The 17,483-nt window shown below is 37.6% G+C and overlaps 1 protein-coding gene and 1 pseudogene across 2 annotated transcripts in view; one reads left to right on the plus strand and one right to left on the minus strand.

The window, feature by feature from the left end:
* RBFOX1 (RNA binding fox-1 homolog 1) overlaps nt 1-17,483 on the minus strand; it is a 2,222,576-nt gene that overhangs the window by 1,270,505 nt on the left and 934,588 nt on the right. The gene's annotated exons all lie outside the window — the stretch shown is intronic.
* LOC143666810 (uncharacterized protein C14orf119-like) lies at nt 13,479-13,906 on the plus strand (annotated as a pseudogene).

The following is a 17,483-nucleotide window of genomic DNA, read 5'->3' on the forward strand; positions in this document are numbered from 1 at the left end:
CAATGTCATGGCCACCTTGCCGTTTACATCACCTAAGTGCCTGTACACTTGCGTCCTCCTTTAGATGCCGCTTGGATGAGCTATGCAAATTCAACGCCTTTAATCTCTCCTCATAAATCAAACCTTCCCTTCCCTTAATCTGTTTCACTCTCTGTTGCCAATCTATCTCCAACCTGTCTCCATCTTTCTCCTACCAAAGGTACTAGAAATAAGTGTGGGTGGGTGAACTGATAGATGCAAATGAGCAGAAGAAAAAGAAAAGAGAGAGGAAAATAAAGAGAGCAAAGAGATGGGCCCAGAAGTTGTTAGAAAGGAAGATGGGGGGAGGCTGCTATCTCTATATTCTGGGAAGCTGTAGCACATCCCATTCAGACCATGGAACAAGTGACTGTTTTCAGAACAGTGCTGCACTGAAACCTGCACAGAATGTTGCTGAAGCTACCCCCACCCCAGGTGATAATTTTCTTCCGAGTTTTCCTACTATCTGCATTTCAGCATTCATTTTATCATCCTCCCCCACACCTCAAATGCATTAGCTTGTCTTTTGCAGGTTTATTCTCATTTCAATCTTTTCTGACCATATTTCTAACCTGTTTAGGTTAAGCTTGTATAATGTCCCTAGTCCACATTCCTGTTTGCAACACCTTCCAATTTAATATCATCTGCAAAATTCATTAGCCTGCAATTTACTTTCTCTTCCAGATCATTAAAAAAAAAAACGACTCGCCTAGATCAAGCTATTTTGAATCTCTCTTCCACTGTCCCTAGATCTCAGCCAAGTGGGAACATTACCATTTATCATCATCTTTTGTTTATAATCTTTCAGCCAGTTTTCATCTAAGCCAATTAGAACTAATCTTGATGGTAAAAGAAAATTCAGATAAATAAAACTGAACTCTGACATCCACAGCCTCACTCAACATCAACTATATAGTATGGCTGATAGTGAATTTCTTATTTCTCTATCTCTTCTCCTTAATGCTTATCCATATGGTCACTGCCACTCTTCTTTCTCAAGGCCAATACAGAATCAGATTCCTATTTAGTAAGAAGTTCACAAGCACATTAAAGGGCTTAAATCCATTAGTACCAATTGTTTGAAGTTTCCAAGCAATCTTCATCTCCTGTAGTATTTTCATATTCCAAGGTAGCTGGGCTTCTTTTCTGAAAAAAAAGATGCCCTTTACAACTTGACAAAGACTTGTCTATTTAGCTGCTGCTTCTGATCCTCAGGAATCCACAGTCTCCTCCAAGGCAGAAAGGGCATACACCACCAGCCTTGGCACTTGGCACATGCTAGCTAATGAAGTTCTATTTATGGCTTTGATGAGGATAAAACAGCCATTTCCTTAGTTAGCTGCCAGATACAGAGATTGATAACAAGACTAATCCTAATATAATTCCCTTAATAATGGCTAAAAACCACTCAAGTGCCTTAATACATCAAGATGTAAATGTTTTATAATACCCATAAACACTCCCAGAACCTAATAGAGTTAATTTCACCAAGATTGAAGCAAGTGAGAGATGGCGTAAAAATCAATTTGGCTTCATCTCCAGTGATTTATCCCCCCCACCCAGGATCAATTAATTTTGCACTAAGAAAATGTCTAATGAAATTTCAGACCAACAGAATGGCAAATAAAATGCCAACCTTGATTCAAACTCACATAATAGGTTAGACAGATTTCAATCTCCATGGTAAGAAAAATATCTAAATGAACATCACCAATAATCTAAGCTTTAATATAGAAAATAATTTGTTGAGCTTTTATGAGACTAACAATGCTGTCAACCTCTTGTAAAAAAAAAAAAAAATCTGGATTCGATTTGATTTCCATTCTCTCTGAAACACACCAAAAAAATCCCCACCTGTTCAGTTCTAAGCTATGTGCAAATGTCTACAAATTTTCTGTATTTTAAAGTACAGGTAGAGGATTACAAGGGGAAAATGGCATGGTGTGACATTTTATACATCCTAAAAGTAAAAATAAAGTAAAAGAAAACATTTTTAAAGACCAGAGAAGATAAATAAGAAAATTTTTAAAGGGAATCAGTGGATGGTAATAAAATGTTGACTTTCTTTCTTATTAGTCTCATTCAGACTCACCAATCCTGAAATGAAAGAGTAATTTATTAAGGTAAGAAGCCACGCAAAGGTTTGTTTATGCTTTACGCAATTAAATTAAACTGTGCTTGGCTTGCACCTCCCTTTTTTGCTGCACTCCACAATTTCCCTCGTTTGGAGAAAGAAAAAAGCTTGCTGGAACCTTACAGGGCAAGGAATCACTCTTACAAGGGAAGATTTTAATACAAACTCAAACTCCCTGGCACTGGGGCAGGAAATTGCCTGCAACGAATCACCCCTTCAAAAGGAGACTAAGCCAAAAGGGGTGATGTGGTCACAAGGTACATGCCTACAAATTTATCGTCCCTCTTTATGGCTTTCCATAAAGTCCCTTCATGCAAAATGGCAAAGAGATGCCCCATTTATAAGGCATAAAAATTAAGTGACTAATGGGCTACATCCAATGAACTCCTACCCATTTACAAACTAAGGGGACTTCAAATTTTAATCCATTCAGCTCAAGGATGTAGTGGAACATCATCATCTACCCAGTGATCACCTGAAATTAAATTTCTGGCCAAGTAAAAGTGAGCCATGAAAGACAGTGTTATGAGGGCAAGCACATTTCCTCAAACTTTACCACCCATGACTCACTCCATGCAAATCAATAGTTTCTAAAGTAATTTCAATCAGGGCCTTTTATGTTTCTATCACAGGTCTTGAATCACCACCCCTCTCCCTGTATTTCACATCAAGGGATATGTGATTCAAGCAGTTATGGACAGTATGAAGAATCTAAAGAGTCAGTATGTTTTCATATTACTACTTAATGGTTGGTGTTTTAATGACACAACTTGAGTCATTACGAAACTTGATTTTCTGAATCACTGACAATCATGTGTAGTTCAGTTCTACTGAGATGGGATTACTTTTGTTTTACAAACTGAGATGCCATGCCCAGTAAAGAGCAAAACGTTCATTTAACTAGAGAAATCAATTTCATAATTCTTCTGGATAAATGAATTTATTTAAATTAAATTCACTCAACAAATGGTTACTGAGTACTGGCAGCGTACCTTAGGACACCAGCCTAAGAACTGAATAAGATAAGCATAGAGTAAGATAAGCATAGTCTTTATCTTCAAGAAACTATCCTTCTGCTAAGACACTGAGATAATAAATAAAATAATGACAGAGGGTAAGTTCTAAGAAGGAGATAAACAGTGTGCTCTGGCCAAAAACAGGAGAGAAAAGGGCTATTTGGGAACTCAATGTGACTGAAATCTATAACCCATCAATGCAAGGGATACAAGTGACTCCTACATTTAAAATGACATTCAATCATCTCATACATAGTTATTGTTTGATTATGTGCCCCAAACTTGGAAGAAATAAGACAGCCTAGCAGAGTCCACACTTTTGACATGTTTGTCGAAAAGGATTCTGGCCACAGTTCTGAAGAGTATTAGATAATCTCTCCTTTCCTTCTTCTTTGAGTCATCTCCATTCCTGTACTTGCTCTTCACTGTAGGTGAAGAGGTGTTCACTTAATGGCAGGTGATTTAAAAAATGATGTAAAAACCCCTCCATACGCATCCCTTCCAATAATGAGAGAAGATTTGAAAAATTAGAATATACTATAAAATTATGATGATCAAAATGTGGTACCAGGATTGACACATGAACTGACAGTATGGAATGTATAGAAAACCATCCGAGTACATGTGATAACTTAGGATATGATAAATTTGCCATTACAAATAAGTGGGGGCAGTGGGAGAAATAGGGTTATTTAGTTAATAGTGCTGAGACGTAAGATATTTGGTGGAGAGTAACATATTGTCCCTTCTATACTTCCCAGTGGTGATTACCATTACCATATTAATTGGCAGCAAACATAATCAATTTTTAAATTTCTTACTAATGCTTTCTATGTCAGTCATGTCTCTTTAACGAAACTGTTCATTCCTCAAAAGCAGTGTTTTTATCTGAATACACCCTTTATTACAGTAAATAATAGAGGGCCCATTTAAGGTGCACAATGGAAAAAACATATTAACTTTAGAATTAGATGCAGCAGATTTGAGTCCCAGGTCAGACATACTAAGTATGTTTGAACGTATCACTTGACTGTTTTTTCAGTCTTAACATTCTCATATTAAAATAAAAATGAAGGTGTTAATAGATCATATTCCATAGGGTAGCTCTGAGATTCAAATGAGACAAGGTATGTGAAGCACCTAAGAAACATCAGCAGTCATTACAATAAGTGCTTGCTGGCTGAAAGATGTTAACCTTGCAACTTTGAAGCTTGACTAGAATAATCCCATGGATGTAGGTCTGGGAACACACTTTGTGCTATACTGCAACACGAGTGGCCAGAGAGCATGACCCTCACTGTAGTGAACCTGGGCTGGGGACACACTGTGGTGGCAAGGCTGGATCATTCCACTTTCACCCTCCAAATCCGAGGGATATAATACCTCTCAGCTGGAAGCTTTCATACCAAAGGATCTCTGAACGTTTTACTCTCTGGCATGTTCTCCCATTCTACATAGCTGGCTACTTACGGTCATTCATGGCTCAAGTTAAATGTCATCTCCTCAAAAACTCCTTTCCCAAACATCCTATCTAGGTAAGTCCAGTTGCCCTCCATCTGTTCATTTCCTTTACTGAATTTATTACTAATTTTACTAACTTGATAAATGTTCTTTTTCTTATTACATGGTTTATTTTTAGATGATTATACATTCGTATGCAGTTTTAAGAAATAGCACAGAGATTCTATATAACTTTTACTTAATTTCCTCCAAAGGTAATATTTTGCAAAATCATATTATAACAGCCAGGTGTACTATATGGACACTAATACAGCCAAAAAAATTCAGAGCATTTCCATCCTGTCAGGATTCATCATGCAGCCCTTTCCTAACCCTGCCAGCCCCGCTTAAATACCTGCTCTGTTCCCCATGTTTAAAATATTGTCATTTCAGTAATTTTATATAAGTTAAATAATAGAGTATAATATGTAGTAATTTGGGATTGGATTTTTTTCATCCAGCATAATTCTCTAGAGATTCATCTTGTATGTATCAATAATTAATTCCTTTTTACTGCTTTATAGTATTCCATGGTATGGGTATCAAGAATTTTATAACCCTTCACTCATTAAGAAACATGTGGGTTGTTTCTAGTTTAGGACTGTTATGAATAAAACTGCTATATACATTTGTACACAGGTTTTGTGGGAACAATTGTTGGGTTATATGACAGTTGTATCTTCAGCTTTATAAGAAGCTGCCAAACTGTTTTCCAAAGTGGTTGTACCATTTTACATTCCTTTCAGCTATATATTAGTTATACAATTTCTCCACATTCCTACCAGTATTTGTCATCCCAATATTTTTTTTTTTTTTAGCTATTCTAATAGGGGTGTAATGATATCCCACTGGGGCTTTAATTTGCATTTCCCTAATGGATAAGGATGCTGAACATCTTTTCAAGTGCTTATTTGCTATATGTATATTCTCTTTGGTAAAATGTATCTTCATCTTTTTTGCCAATTTTCTAAATGGGTTATTTGATTTTTTAATTTTCCTCTTGAGTTTTAAGAGTTTTTTTTATATATTATAGATACAAGACCTTTGTCAGATTTGTGGTTTGCAGACGTTTTTCTGCAAGCTAGTAATTTGTGTTTTTTGTCTCTTAGTAGGACCTTTGGCAGAGGAAAATATTTTAATTTTGATGAAGTCCAACTTATCACTTTTTATTTTATAAATTTTGCTTTGGTTGTTAATTTTATGAACTCTTGGCTTTACCCTAAATCTCAAAGATTTTCTCCTAAAAAATGCTATAATTTCGTGTTATGCATTCAAGCCCATGGTCCATTTTGAGTACATTTCTGTATAAGTGTGTGACATTTCGTTTAAGGATGTCCAGTTTGGATTCCCAGTTGCTCTAGTACCACTGAGGATATCTTTCCTCAGTTGAATTACTTTTTCACCTTTGGCAAAAATCAGTTGGGTGTATTTATATGGGTCTATTTCTGGGTTCTCTATTCTATTCAATTGATCGAAGTATTTATCCCTTTGCCAATACCATACTGCCTTGATTACTGTAGATATTTAATAAGTCTTGAAATTAAGTTAGACTGATTTCTTCCACTTTATGCTTTTTTCAAAATAGTTTAGCTATTCTAATTTATTTACTAGTCCTTAAAACTTTAGAATATTCCTATAAACAATCTTGCTTGACTCTTTATGAAACTGAATTAAACCTCTTAATGTTTAGGGAAAAGTGATATCTACACTATGTTGAGTCTTCCACTCCATGAACATGGTATGTCTCTCCTTATATTTAAAGCTCTTTTTCATCAACATTTTGTAGTTTTCAGTGTACAAGTTCTGTAATTTAAAAAAAAAATCACCAAAGTATTTTTGAGTGGTTTTAAATGGTAATATTTAATTTTTAATTTTGATGTCCACAAATGCATTGCATGCATACAGAAATACGGTCAATTTTCATATGTTTAGCTTGTATCCTATAATGTTGTCAAACTCACTTAGTTTTGAGAGGTTTTGGTAGATTCCCTGAAATTTTTCAGGTAGGCAATCATCTGCAATTAGGGAAGTTTTTCTTCTTTTCTGATCTGTATGCCTTTTATTTCCTTTTCTTGTCTCACTGAACTAGCTAGAACTTCTAGAGCTCTACTGATAGAACAATGAGAGAAGATACCCTTGCCTTTTTCCAATATTAGGGGGGAGAGTACTCACTTTCCAACCATGAAGTATTAGCTCTAGATTTTTGTAGATGCTCTTTATCAAGTTGAGAAAGGTCCCATCTATTCCAATTTCCTGATATTTATCATTAATAGGTATTGAATTTTGCCAAATGCATTTTCTACATTGATATGATGTATCAATATTGATACATCAAAATACATACAAAAAAGAAAAGATTTTTTTTTCAGTCAGTGAATATGGTGGATTACATTGAGTGATTTTTCGATATTGAACCAATCTTTCATCCCTAGAATAAAACCCACTTGGTCATGGTGTATATGTTTGCATATATTGTTGAATTTTCCTTGCTGATTTTAAAAACTTTTTGTGTCTATGATATTCATGAAGGATATTGGTCTGTAGTTTTATTTTTTGCACTGTCTCTGTCTGGTTTTGGTATCAGGGTAACACAAGCTTCATAAAATGAATTGAGAAGTATGCCCTTTTCTTTTTTCTGGAGCAGACTATATAAAATTGGGTTAATTCTTTAAACATTCAATAGAATTCTCTGACGAGATACTATCTGGGGCTGGTGATTTTTTTTCACAAATTCAATTTTGAATTTTGAAATTACAGATTCAATTTTCTTAACAATTCTAAGAATATCCAAATAATTTCAATATGGGTGAATTGTGATAGTTTTTTCAGGAATTGGCCCACCTCATCCAAGTTTTCAAATGTATATGTGTAGAGTTGTTTGTAGTGTTACTTAATATTCTTTTCATGTCTTCACAGTCTGTAGTGATATTCTCTGTCTCCCTCCTGATATTAATACCTTTTGTCCTCTCTTTCTCTCTTATTAGACATTTGTCAACTTTATTGATATTTATAAGAGCCAGCCCTTTATTTCATTGATTTTTCTCTATTTTTCTGTTTTTAATTTCACTGGTTCTACTTTTACCATTATCATTTTGTTCTTTCTACTTGCTTTGGGTTAATTTTGTTCTTCTTTTTCTAGGTTCTTAAGGGGGGAGATTAGATTATTGAGTATTTCCTCTTTCCTAACGCACGTATTGATTGCTGTAAATTTCCCTCTCAGCACTATGTTAGCAGTGTTCCACAAATTTTGATGTTTTTTCATTTTCATTCAATTCAATGTATTTGTTATAACTCCTTTGGGATTTTAGGTCATGGATTTTCTTAAAATGTGCTACTTAGTTTCCAAGTGTTTGTAGATATTCCTCTCATCTCCCACTTTTTCTATTTCTACTTTGATAGAAATAATGGTTAAATAATTTTATTATTTTAAATGTATTGAGATTTGTTTATGGACCAGGATATGGTCTGTCTTGGTATATGTACAACGGACCCTCAGAAAGAAAGTATATTATTTTGGCATGGACTGTTCCATGACTGTTGACTGGATCCTTTTGGATGGTGGTTTTGAGGTCTACATTTTCACTCTAGTTTTTGTGATTGTTGATAGACTATCAATGGTTAAAACAAATAATATGGAATTGCTATGCCTTCTTGTTGAACTGACATTTTTATCATTATATAGTGTCGGTCTCTGGTAATTTCCTTTGCTTTTAAGTCTACTTTATCTGAAATTATCTAGCCACTCCTGCTTTGGTTTCTTTAATGTTAGCAGGATATATCCTTTTCATTTTTCTTTCAACCTGTGTATATCATAATATTCAAAAGGAGTTTCCTGTAGACAGTATATGGTTAGGTCATGTTTTTAAATCCATCCTGAAACTCTGTCTCCTAATTACTATATGTATCAATTTACATTAAATAATTATTTCTATGTTAGGGCTTAATTCCGTCATTTTTTTCTTTTGTCCCCTCTTTTTGTTCTCTGTTTTATTTTTTCTGCCTTCCTGTGGGTTACTTTACATGTTTTACAATTAAATTTTAACTTTTCTAAAGGGTTTTGAGTGACTCTCTTTTACAGCTTTTGTTAGTGCTTGCTCCAGGTATTACATTATAACTTAGTCCAGTTTACTTATATGGCCATTTTACTACTCAAGTGAAATAGAATAAACTCACCTTCCTTTATGTCCCTTTACCCTCCCCCCATTTATAATATAATTGTCTTAAATACTTCTACATCTATCTTTTTTTTTTTTTTACATGGGTAGACACCAGGTCTCCGGCATGGCAGGTGAGAAATCTGCCAGCTGAGCCACCACGGCCCACCCTATGTGTATTTTGAATCATAACAGACAATTAAAATTTTTGCTTCAACCATCAAGCATAGTTTAGAAAACTCCAGAAAAGAAAAGTCTATTGTATTTACTCCTTTTTTATTTTGTTCTTTCTTTCTTCCTGATGCTCTAAAATTCCTTCTTTTATCATTTCCTTTCTCTTTAGGGAACTTCCTTTAGCTATTATTTTATGGAAGGTCTGCTGGCAACTAATGCCTGTAGCTTTCCTTCTTCTGAGAATGTTTTGATTTCCCCTTCATTCCTGAAGGATATTTAATTGGAAATAAAATTCACTGTTGGAAATTGTTTTCTTACAGTCTTTGAAAAATGTGCCATCTCCTTCTGGCCTCTATGGTTTCTGATAACATGGTACTGCTCAAATTGATTTATCCCTTATAAGTAAAGTATCACTTTGTCTCTCAACATTCAAATTTTTTATTTTGGTTTTTTGGGGATTTTTAGGGGTGCCTTTAGTTTCCAGAAGTTTGACCATGACATATCTTGGTGTGGATTTCTTTAGGTTTATCTGATGGGAGTTTGCTCAGCTACCTGGATATGTGTATTTATGTCCAGGGATTTTATTTGTATATTGCAGTGAAATAGGGAAAAGTATATCTACCTCATCTTCCCAGAAGCTGAAGTCTAGTCATTACTCTTTTTAAATTTTATTTGTATTGTTTATTGTATGTTTCTTCAATGAATTGCGAGCTTCCTAAGTGAAAGTACTTGGCTCTCAAATTTGCCATTGCATACAGAAGTTTAGCATACCCCGGCACACAATAGCTATGAAATACATATTTCAAATGATTGAATTAAAAAATTAAGCTCTAGTAGGGTTACAGCTCTCCAAATGTTTCCAAAGTCAGACTGACTATATAATAAACCCCAGAGAACGTATTTTCTACTGCAGATTCTGAAAGATCTCATCTCTGCCGATTCTAAAACATGATGGGTCTCATACAGCTGTATTTTTAAAACTTATTTTCCAGTTACAGAGAGCCATCTTGGGACCACCTAAAAGAAGAATCACAAGCCTGGCTCCCACCAAAGATATTATGGTCAGAGCGCTGTCTAAGTGGGAGGTGATGGTACAGTCAACGGGAGAAGGCGCTCTGCTTCACTTAAGCCACGCTATGACTGCTAGTAGCAAAATGAGTCCCCTCACAAACAGATAGAAATCTAAGGACATGGACTTAAAATGGAAACATTTGAACAGATGTGAGGGGAAATAGTCCAAAAGTCATAGCATTCTGCTACTGAGAGGGAAGCTGGAAAGGCATTCTCTGCCCCTCAACTCATACATTTTAAAACACTGAGCTGAAGGTTTGTGTTTACCCACTGCAGGACCATTAATACATTCAGCCTGAGAGTGAAGCAATTTTAATATTAATAGGCTCTTTATGAGAATTTAATAACAAAGTCAAGGCTTCCTTGTGTTTCAAGACACAGGGGTTAATTACTTCAAACTGGTTGGCAAGGAAAAGGTCAAGTTTTAATGCTGACCTTAACAGTTAGAGATAAATATAAAAAAGTAATAGCCCATTTAAAGCTACAAGTCTCAATGTTCTTTGCAGGCGGAGAAACTGTCATGCAATACCCAAACTGTTGGTTTCTCCTTTGAATGCTAGGAGAAGCCACAGAGTTCTCTGAACTCTGGTTATTATGCCTGGTAAATCAAAGTCACTTTTTAACTGATTTCAGGAAAATACGCATTTTGGCTCATTTGTTTTAAGCATGGATCTATTCAAGTATCCATAGGAAGGGAGCAACAGTTCAGGGTTTTCTAGTCTGCCAATAATAGCTTCAGAAAATCATGAACCAAAAATTGAAGTCTAACAGCTCTTTATTATTAGGTATTCTGGCATCTCTACTATAGAAAACTACTGCTGGTTTTAATGAAATAATCAAAGCAGGCTGCAACTGAGTATTTCCATGATCTGTTTCTTTCAGTCTACAGACAGAGAGATATAAGGCTCAGGCAACCCAAGTCACTTAATAGCAGAGGGACACGTAGGCAGTAAAAGCACTTGAAGTTTAACAGGAGATGTAAAATCATGATGAGTGTAATAAGCCATCAAAAAATATAGGCACAATTCCTGGACCTGGCAAACAGGACCCCAAATTTTCAGAGTATGAATTGTGAATTTAAATGAATGTAGCCAATGTTTTGATTTCTGCCCATATATTCCAATGATTTTTCCACTTATTATCACCCCAGATTATCTTCCTTCATTCAGTTTCCAACCTGAGATCTTGATCAGTTTGCCATGAACAAGCAGTTCAATCTCACACAGGTGTCCACATTTTCCGAGGTATCAGATACTCTTCTAAGCCCATAATGGATATGTTTGCATGGATATGCTCACCCTTTTCATTAGACTCCTATCCCATCAAAATCATTCATGATGCTGGTTGAGATGTGGCTCCCTTTGCAATTGTTCTTTTATTATCATTTATTGGCAATTTATTGAATCCCTATCATGGGCCAGGAACTCTACTGAATGCAGAGGATTCAGAGGAGAATTGAACAAGATTCCTGCCTGCAGAGAATTTACAGTCTAATGGGAGCGACAAACAAAAAAGTAAATATAACATATTGTGATGAGAGTTATGAGGGACTACCATGGGGATACATGAGGAAAGCAACCCACTCATTCTTAGAAGACCTGGGGAAACTTCCATAGTTTATAAAGTTTCCGAACATTTAAAATGAAATCCCTCCCCATTAAGTGATGAATGTTGTAAGCTAGTCAAAAATGTGAAGCTAAATGGGGCCATCAGGAAGGACAAAAGGGTAACCAGTCAAGCATTTGAATGTGCTTCTCATATGAAACTAAGTATTAGGCAGGATGGACGAGGTTTACTGCAATAATGAACAGTCTCAAGGTCTTGGCAGCCTACAAAAACAAAAATTTCTTTCGCACTGAGATTGTGTGTTAACTGGCTTTCACTGTGACTCTCCAGGGCCCAGGCTGACAGAGCAGTGACTCCCTGACTTTCTTGTGTAGCTCTCATACTTTCTACCCAGACCTGGTACATCTCAATTGCCCCCACATTTCACAAGCTCAAGCAGATCACACGGTCATAATTCATTCCTGAGTTCAAAAAGATGAGGATCTAAAATCCTCCTGAAATGGAAAGCACCTTAGGGAAACACCATAAGCAGCAATTAACCTACCAAAGAACCCCCAAACGGTGAAGAAAGGGTGAAAGAAGTGCTCTAAGAGGACAGAACAGGCAAAAACACAGGAAAAAGAGACGAGGAAAGGGAACAATAAGAACGGGAGAGATGAAAGAAACAGAGGAATTGGAGAATTCCAAGTAGTTTCTTTAATAAGACCGAAACAAATAGTGAAAGGGAGTGGAGATGGCTGGCAGAGGATAGAAAAGCTCCATTTCCCATGCTGGGTATATTAAAGCAAATTTGGTGATTCATACACACATCCCAATACAGGGAGACTTGAAAAGCACTGGCTTAGAAGAGCCTCCAGTTTTTAAATGAATATTTAAAATGAAATCTCTCCCCATTAAATGATAAACGTTGTGAGCTATTCAAAACTGTGGACACAGATGGGGCCATCAGGAAGGACAAAAGGGTAACCAGTCAAGCATATGAACATACAAATTACATAATGTTCATTTTACAGTTGCCGTTACCTAGATATCTAGAAGATAACCCCAAATAATCACTCCATTTATGTTTGTTGAATGACTCATAGAAAAATATTTGATGTAAAATAACTTTGGATCATCAATTCACCACCCGCTTTATATCAGATGAATGTGGAATGGGAAGTTAGGCAAATTGGACAATGTGCACTGATTCATATAGATTCATGTCAGGTCAAGCTGTTCTCCAAAGACAGGGCTCAGAAAGCTTTTATTCAACCATTTATCAAATGCTTATTGAACACTTACTGTGTGTTAGGTATTATGCTAGAAGTTGGGTACACAACACAACAACAACAAAAAAAACACAGTCCCTGAAACAGACAGAAACTGAACAAGTAAACTAACCAAAGAGTGAAAAGTTTTGGAGCTATGATAAGAAGAAAAAAAAGCAATACAATGCAGGCTGTGGTAGAAAACCAAGGACCTGCCTGGCACTTACAGCTAAGGGAACACTTCCCCAGGGAGGTGACATTTACCCACAGATCCAAATCACTAAAGACATGGACAGGGAAGAGCATTGCAAGCAGTGGGAACAGTCACTGTGCAAAGGTCCTGAGTAGGAAGATTATGGTGTGCCTAAGGTTCTGGGAAAAGGCCCATGTGGTTGGAAAGATCTGTGCAAGGTGAGCAGTTAAAAATGGGGATGCACACATTTCGATGGGATCTGACCACTCAGATCTAGGATGGGTGGTATTGCATATTAAGAATACTTGGGAGGGTTTCAGGAAATATGGAAGCAGTGGTGGTAGTTGGAGTCTAAGGACTCTTGTGATGGTCTCTGGGTGTCCTCTGAGAGGAGACAGGAGGATGCCACTGGGATCATCTTCTTCACTGCTACAATCCTTGCCTTCTCCCTTCCCCTCAGTACCAGAGAGTATCACTAACACTTACCCCTCTCCCAATGTTTTACATCACTTCCCAGGAGATTAAGTGTACTCTGCACTGGTGTGCCAGATGGTCAGGTCCCCAGGGTGAACATTTCCTACAGGACTTGGTAGCTCAGGCAGTACCAGGAACATTACAGCCTACTGCTGGATGGTCTGGAGCAGCTTAGTGTGTCTGGGGCAAACCAACCACCTGGTATCTTAGAGCACCAGCTATGTCTTTGGGATCAGTGGTTTCGAGGTTGGGCTGAGGAGGAGAGCAAGGAATTTGTCAAGCAACTGGAGGTCAGTGAACCAGAATCTGTGGCAAGAGTTTTCTAAGCAGTGGCTACTATGGCTTGGAAGGACTGATAGGCATTAAAATCAGAGAAGACAACCGCAGCTGATGGAGTTGAGGCCATGCCCTTACAATGAGAACACAGTTCAAGTTGTGCCAGTTAAAGATCTGCATATGGTAACCTGATCATCTGACTGAACTTGCTGACCAGCATGAGCATGGTTATTTTGAAGTTAATAGCAAATCAGTTAAACTCCTATTGTACATGTTTTCCACCTTAGAAAATCTAGATCACTGGTGTGCCTCTTAGCTTGCTGCTTTCCAAGAAATATCAAACACCCTAAAATTTGATGGCTTCTTTTGCAACACTCAACACAAGTAGCAGTAGTAGTGTTATGGAAGTTTTGCCCTGCCACTGGCCCATGAGAGATATAAAGTAGAACCCTCCTACCCTAGCAACGAGGGAATAAGGGTAATAAAATGTCATAATTATATAGTTTAGCTTGACTCAGATGGCTGGTTTCACCACCTTTACCAGATTCTGGCATAAGTATGTGATACCCCAACCACTAGCATTCCCAGTGATGATTTATTGAAATTATGGAAAATCAGGAGTGTGAGATAAGTAGTTACTCTTCCACTGATGTTTGTATAAATCCAAATAATAACTCTTTTTCTAAAACATATATGATATCCTTGGTGTTCCTATTCTCTAACTTTGTGTACAATAATATGAAAACCCTCTTTATGAACTGGAGTTTTTTTTTAATACCAAAATAAACGGATTTTCAGAACTGTAAAAAAAAAAAAAAAGAGTATTTGGCAAGTTTTCAACAAAGAGGTAGTATAATCCAAGATCATTTGAAGAGGACTCACTTTAATGCCTCTGAAATATATTACCTACCTAGTGCAACCTTGCTAGGAGAAAGTCAAGCTGTTTCCATGCACAATCTATGGTGTGGTTATGAAAGGGTTTCCTGCTTCTTTGGGCCTCAGTTTTTCTTCCCTCACAACAGGAAGATGCAGAAATGACATTCAGAGAGCGATCCCTATGGATTATCCAAGAGAACACTGAAAAGCCAGACAAAATGGAAAATTATAAGAGGAAAACTACAAAGCAGTGTGTGAAAGGCTACAGGGAAATGTTAACTAAGTTTAAAGACTATATGAAAGTCCAGTTATTAGTTTCAAACACAAATACACCACTAGTCAAAATGCCATAAAATTATTGTCCTAATGCAAATCCTTTTTTTTTTTTTTAAGCTCCGCTTTTGAGTAAAACCCTGGCTCACTTCAGGACTCAAGCAGATGTAATTCCTATTAATCCTGTAATAGTGGATGCTGCTGGGTGGCAGCCACTGTTGCCAATCCTTTCAGTTTCCACTTCTCCTTCAGAATGGCATTTTGGGATGAAAGCATCTCGAGTTCACAGATGGAGTAGTGCATTCAATGTGAAGATATCAAGATATTTACCAGACCATGGCAGGGGAGTTTGAGGAGATAATGACAAATTTATAAACATGTAAAACCTCCTCAAATTGTGAAAAAAAAAGTGGAGTGATTAACCTTCAACTAGGAAGCAAGCAGGCTCCAGCAAAAGCTCCAAACACCAAAGAAGCAGAGAGGGGTGGGGGTTGCAGATGGGGAGAGAGATGGAGATAGAGGTGAGAGAAAGAGAGAAATGGAGATGACAGAGGTGAAGAGAGAAGGCGGGAAAGAGGGAAGAAAGGAAGAGAAAAGAGGGGCTAGTTCTCGTTGCATTAGGCACAAAATATATCACATCAGTCACAGTGAAAGACAGACTTGGAAAAAGAAAACAAGAGAGATATGGTTTCATAACCAGAGGCTCTACTTATCAGTCCAAATCCAGGAATTTCAAAAACACATCTCCTCATATGCTTCTTATTTCCCACTCTCCCCCTGCAACCAACTGAATATCTTCACCAAAGCCTCTGGGTTTATACCTTCAAATAAAAACATAAACAGCCTTTCCCTACCATTCCACTTCATACTGGTGCAATAACTTTACCATGAACACTCAGTGCTAGAATTATTCCAAGAAAGACTTGGGTGGCAAAGAATTTGTATACAAGTGGACTTCAAAAAAAATTCTTATAGAGATGGAAAGTCTGTCATCACAACATTGGAGAGAGCAACAGGGCAACTTCTTCAGGTGAAGCATTCCTCTCCCCTTCAACCCTGTACTGCAGTTACACACATCCCTTGTTCTCTTGAATACTTCAAGCTCTTCCCAGGCTTTGGGGCACAGGCCACTCTTTCTGACAGGGACTCTCTTGCCCTGAGTCTTGTCTGGAAGCTTCATCTCATTCTTTGGCCACCAGTCAACCATTCTCTCTCCAAGAGGACTCACCTGCTTTTAGGGGGTCACATATGTCCCCCCAAAAAGTAAGTTCAAGTCAATCCCTGGTCCCACGAATTGGCCTTATTTGGAAGTAGGGTCTTTGAAAAAGTGATTAGTTAAGATTAGGCTAAACAGGTATCCTTATAAAAAGGGAGAGAACTGGACACACAGGCTAAAGGACACTGGGACAGGCCATGTGCTGACAGAGGCGGAGTCTGAAGTGGCAGAGCTGCAAGCCAAGGAACACCAAGGATTGCAGGCAAACACCAGAAGTGAGAAGACGCAAAGAAGGACCTTTCCCTACAGGCCTCAGAGACAACTTGGCCCCCACTACACCTGGATCTCAGACTTCGGGCCTCCAGAATGTGAGACAATGAATTTCAGTTTTTTATGTGTTCAGAACCACTGCAATTTTGTTACATTAGCCCAGGAAATTAATTCACCTGCCTTGCCTGTATCTTAAACGGATGCCCTGTGCCACTCAGTGCCTCTTTGTCACTTCATCCCATTTATTCCCCTCTCGGCACATAACTGGACATGAAATTTACACGAGTTGGTTGCTGGTCTGTCTTGTTCCCTCTCTAACCCTAGAGTTGACAACAGTGAGGGCTTTCTTGAGTGAATCTGAAGTCCTAAGAGGACCAGGACAGAACCTCTGCTCACAAAGAGGTAATTAAGCTGCCTATTGTTTCCTACCCACATCTAAAGTAATCAAGGAATCACAGCCCTCACTCCTTTGCTCTGCTTCTTCCAAGAACCTATGGCGACACTCCTCAAAGGATGAAGAGAAAAATTTGCAAACAATTGTTGAAAAGTATTTCCCAAACCAGTTGACAGTAAAATAAACATAAATTAGTATTTTCAACCAATGCTTACTGCTCGTGAGATGTTACCAAGGCTAACACCGTTTCCCCTAAGACAGATGAGACAGAGAGTATTCCTGTTCCTCCCAAATGCCCCTTATTTCTTAGGAAGAAACCCAACGCTTTAGCAGGGCATATGGCTACCCATGACAAATACTGCTTTTACCAGCTTCCTTGGCAGACAGGGGTAGGACTGAATTCTGGCTAATAATGAAATGTAAGTAAAATGGTTATGTCCAACTTCCAGGAAGTTGCCTCAAAGGGAGGAAATGTGCTCGAATTTCCCCCAATTCTCTTTCTTGTGGTTGCAATGTGGACATGATGGCTGAAGGTCAAGCCACTGTCATGGAACAGAAAGCGGAGGCCTAGAGTTGAGGATGGGGTCCTTTATAGAAAGATGATGGAGGAATTACACACCTCTCCTGT

Source organism: Tamandua tetradactyla, chromosome 23 (genome assembly GCF_023851605.1).
Source record: "Tamandua tetradactyla isolate mTamTet1 chromosome 23, mTamTet1.pri, whole genome shotgun sequence".
Classification (NCBI taxonomy): domain Eukaryota; kingdom Metazoa; phylum Chordata; class Mammalia; order Pilosa; family Myrmecophagidae; genus Tamandua; species Tamandua tetradactyla.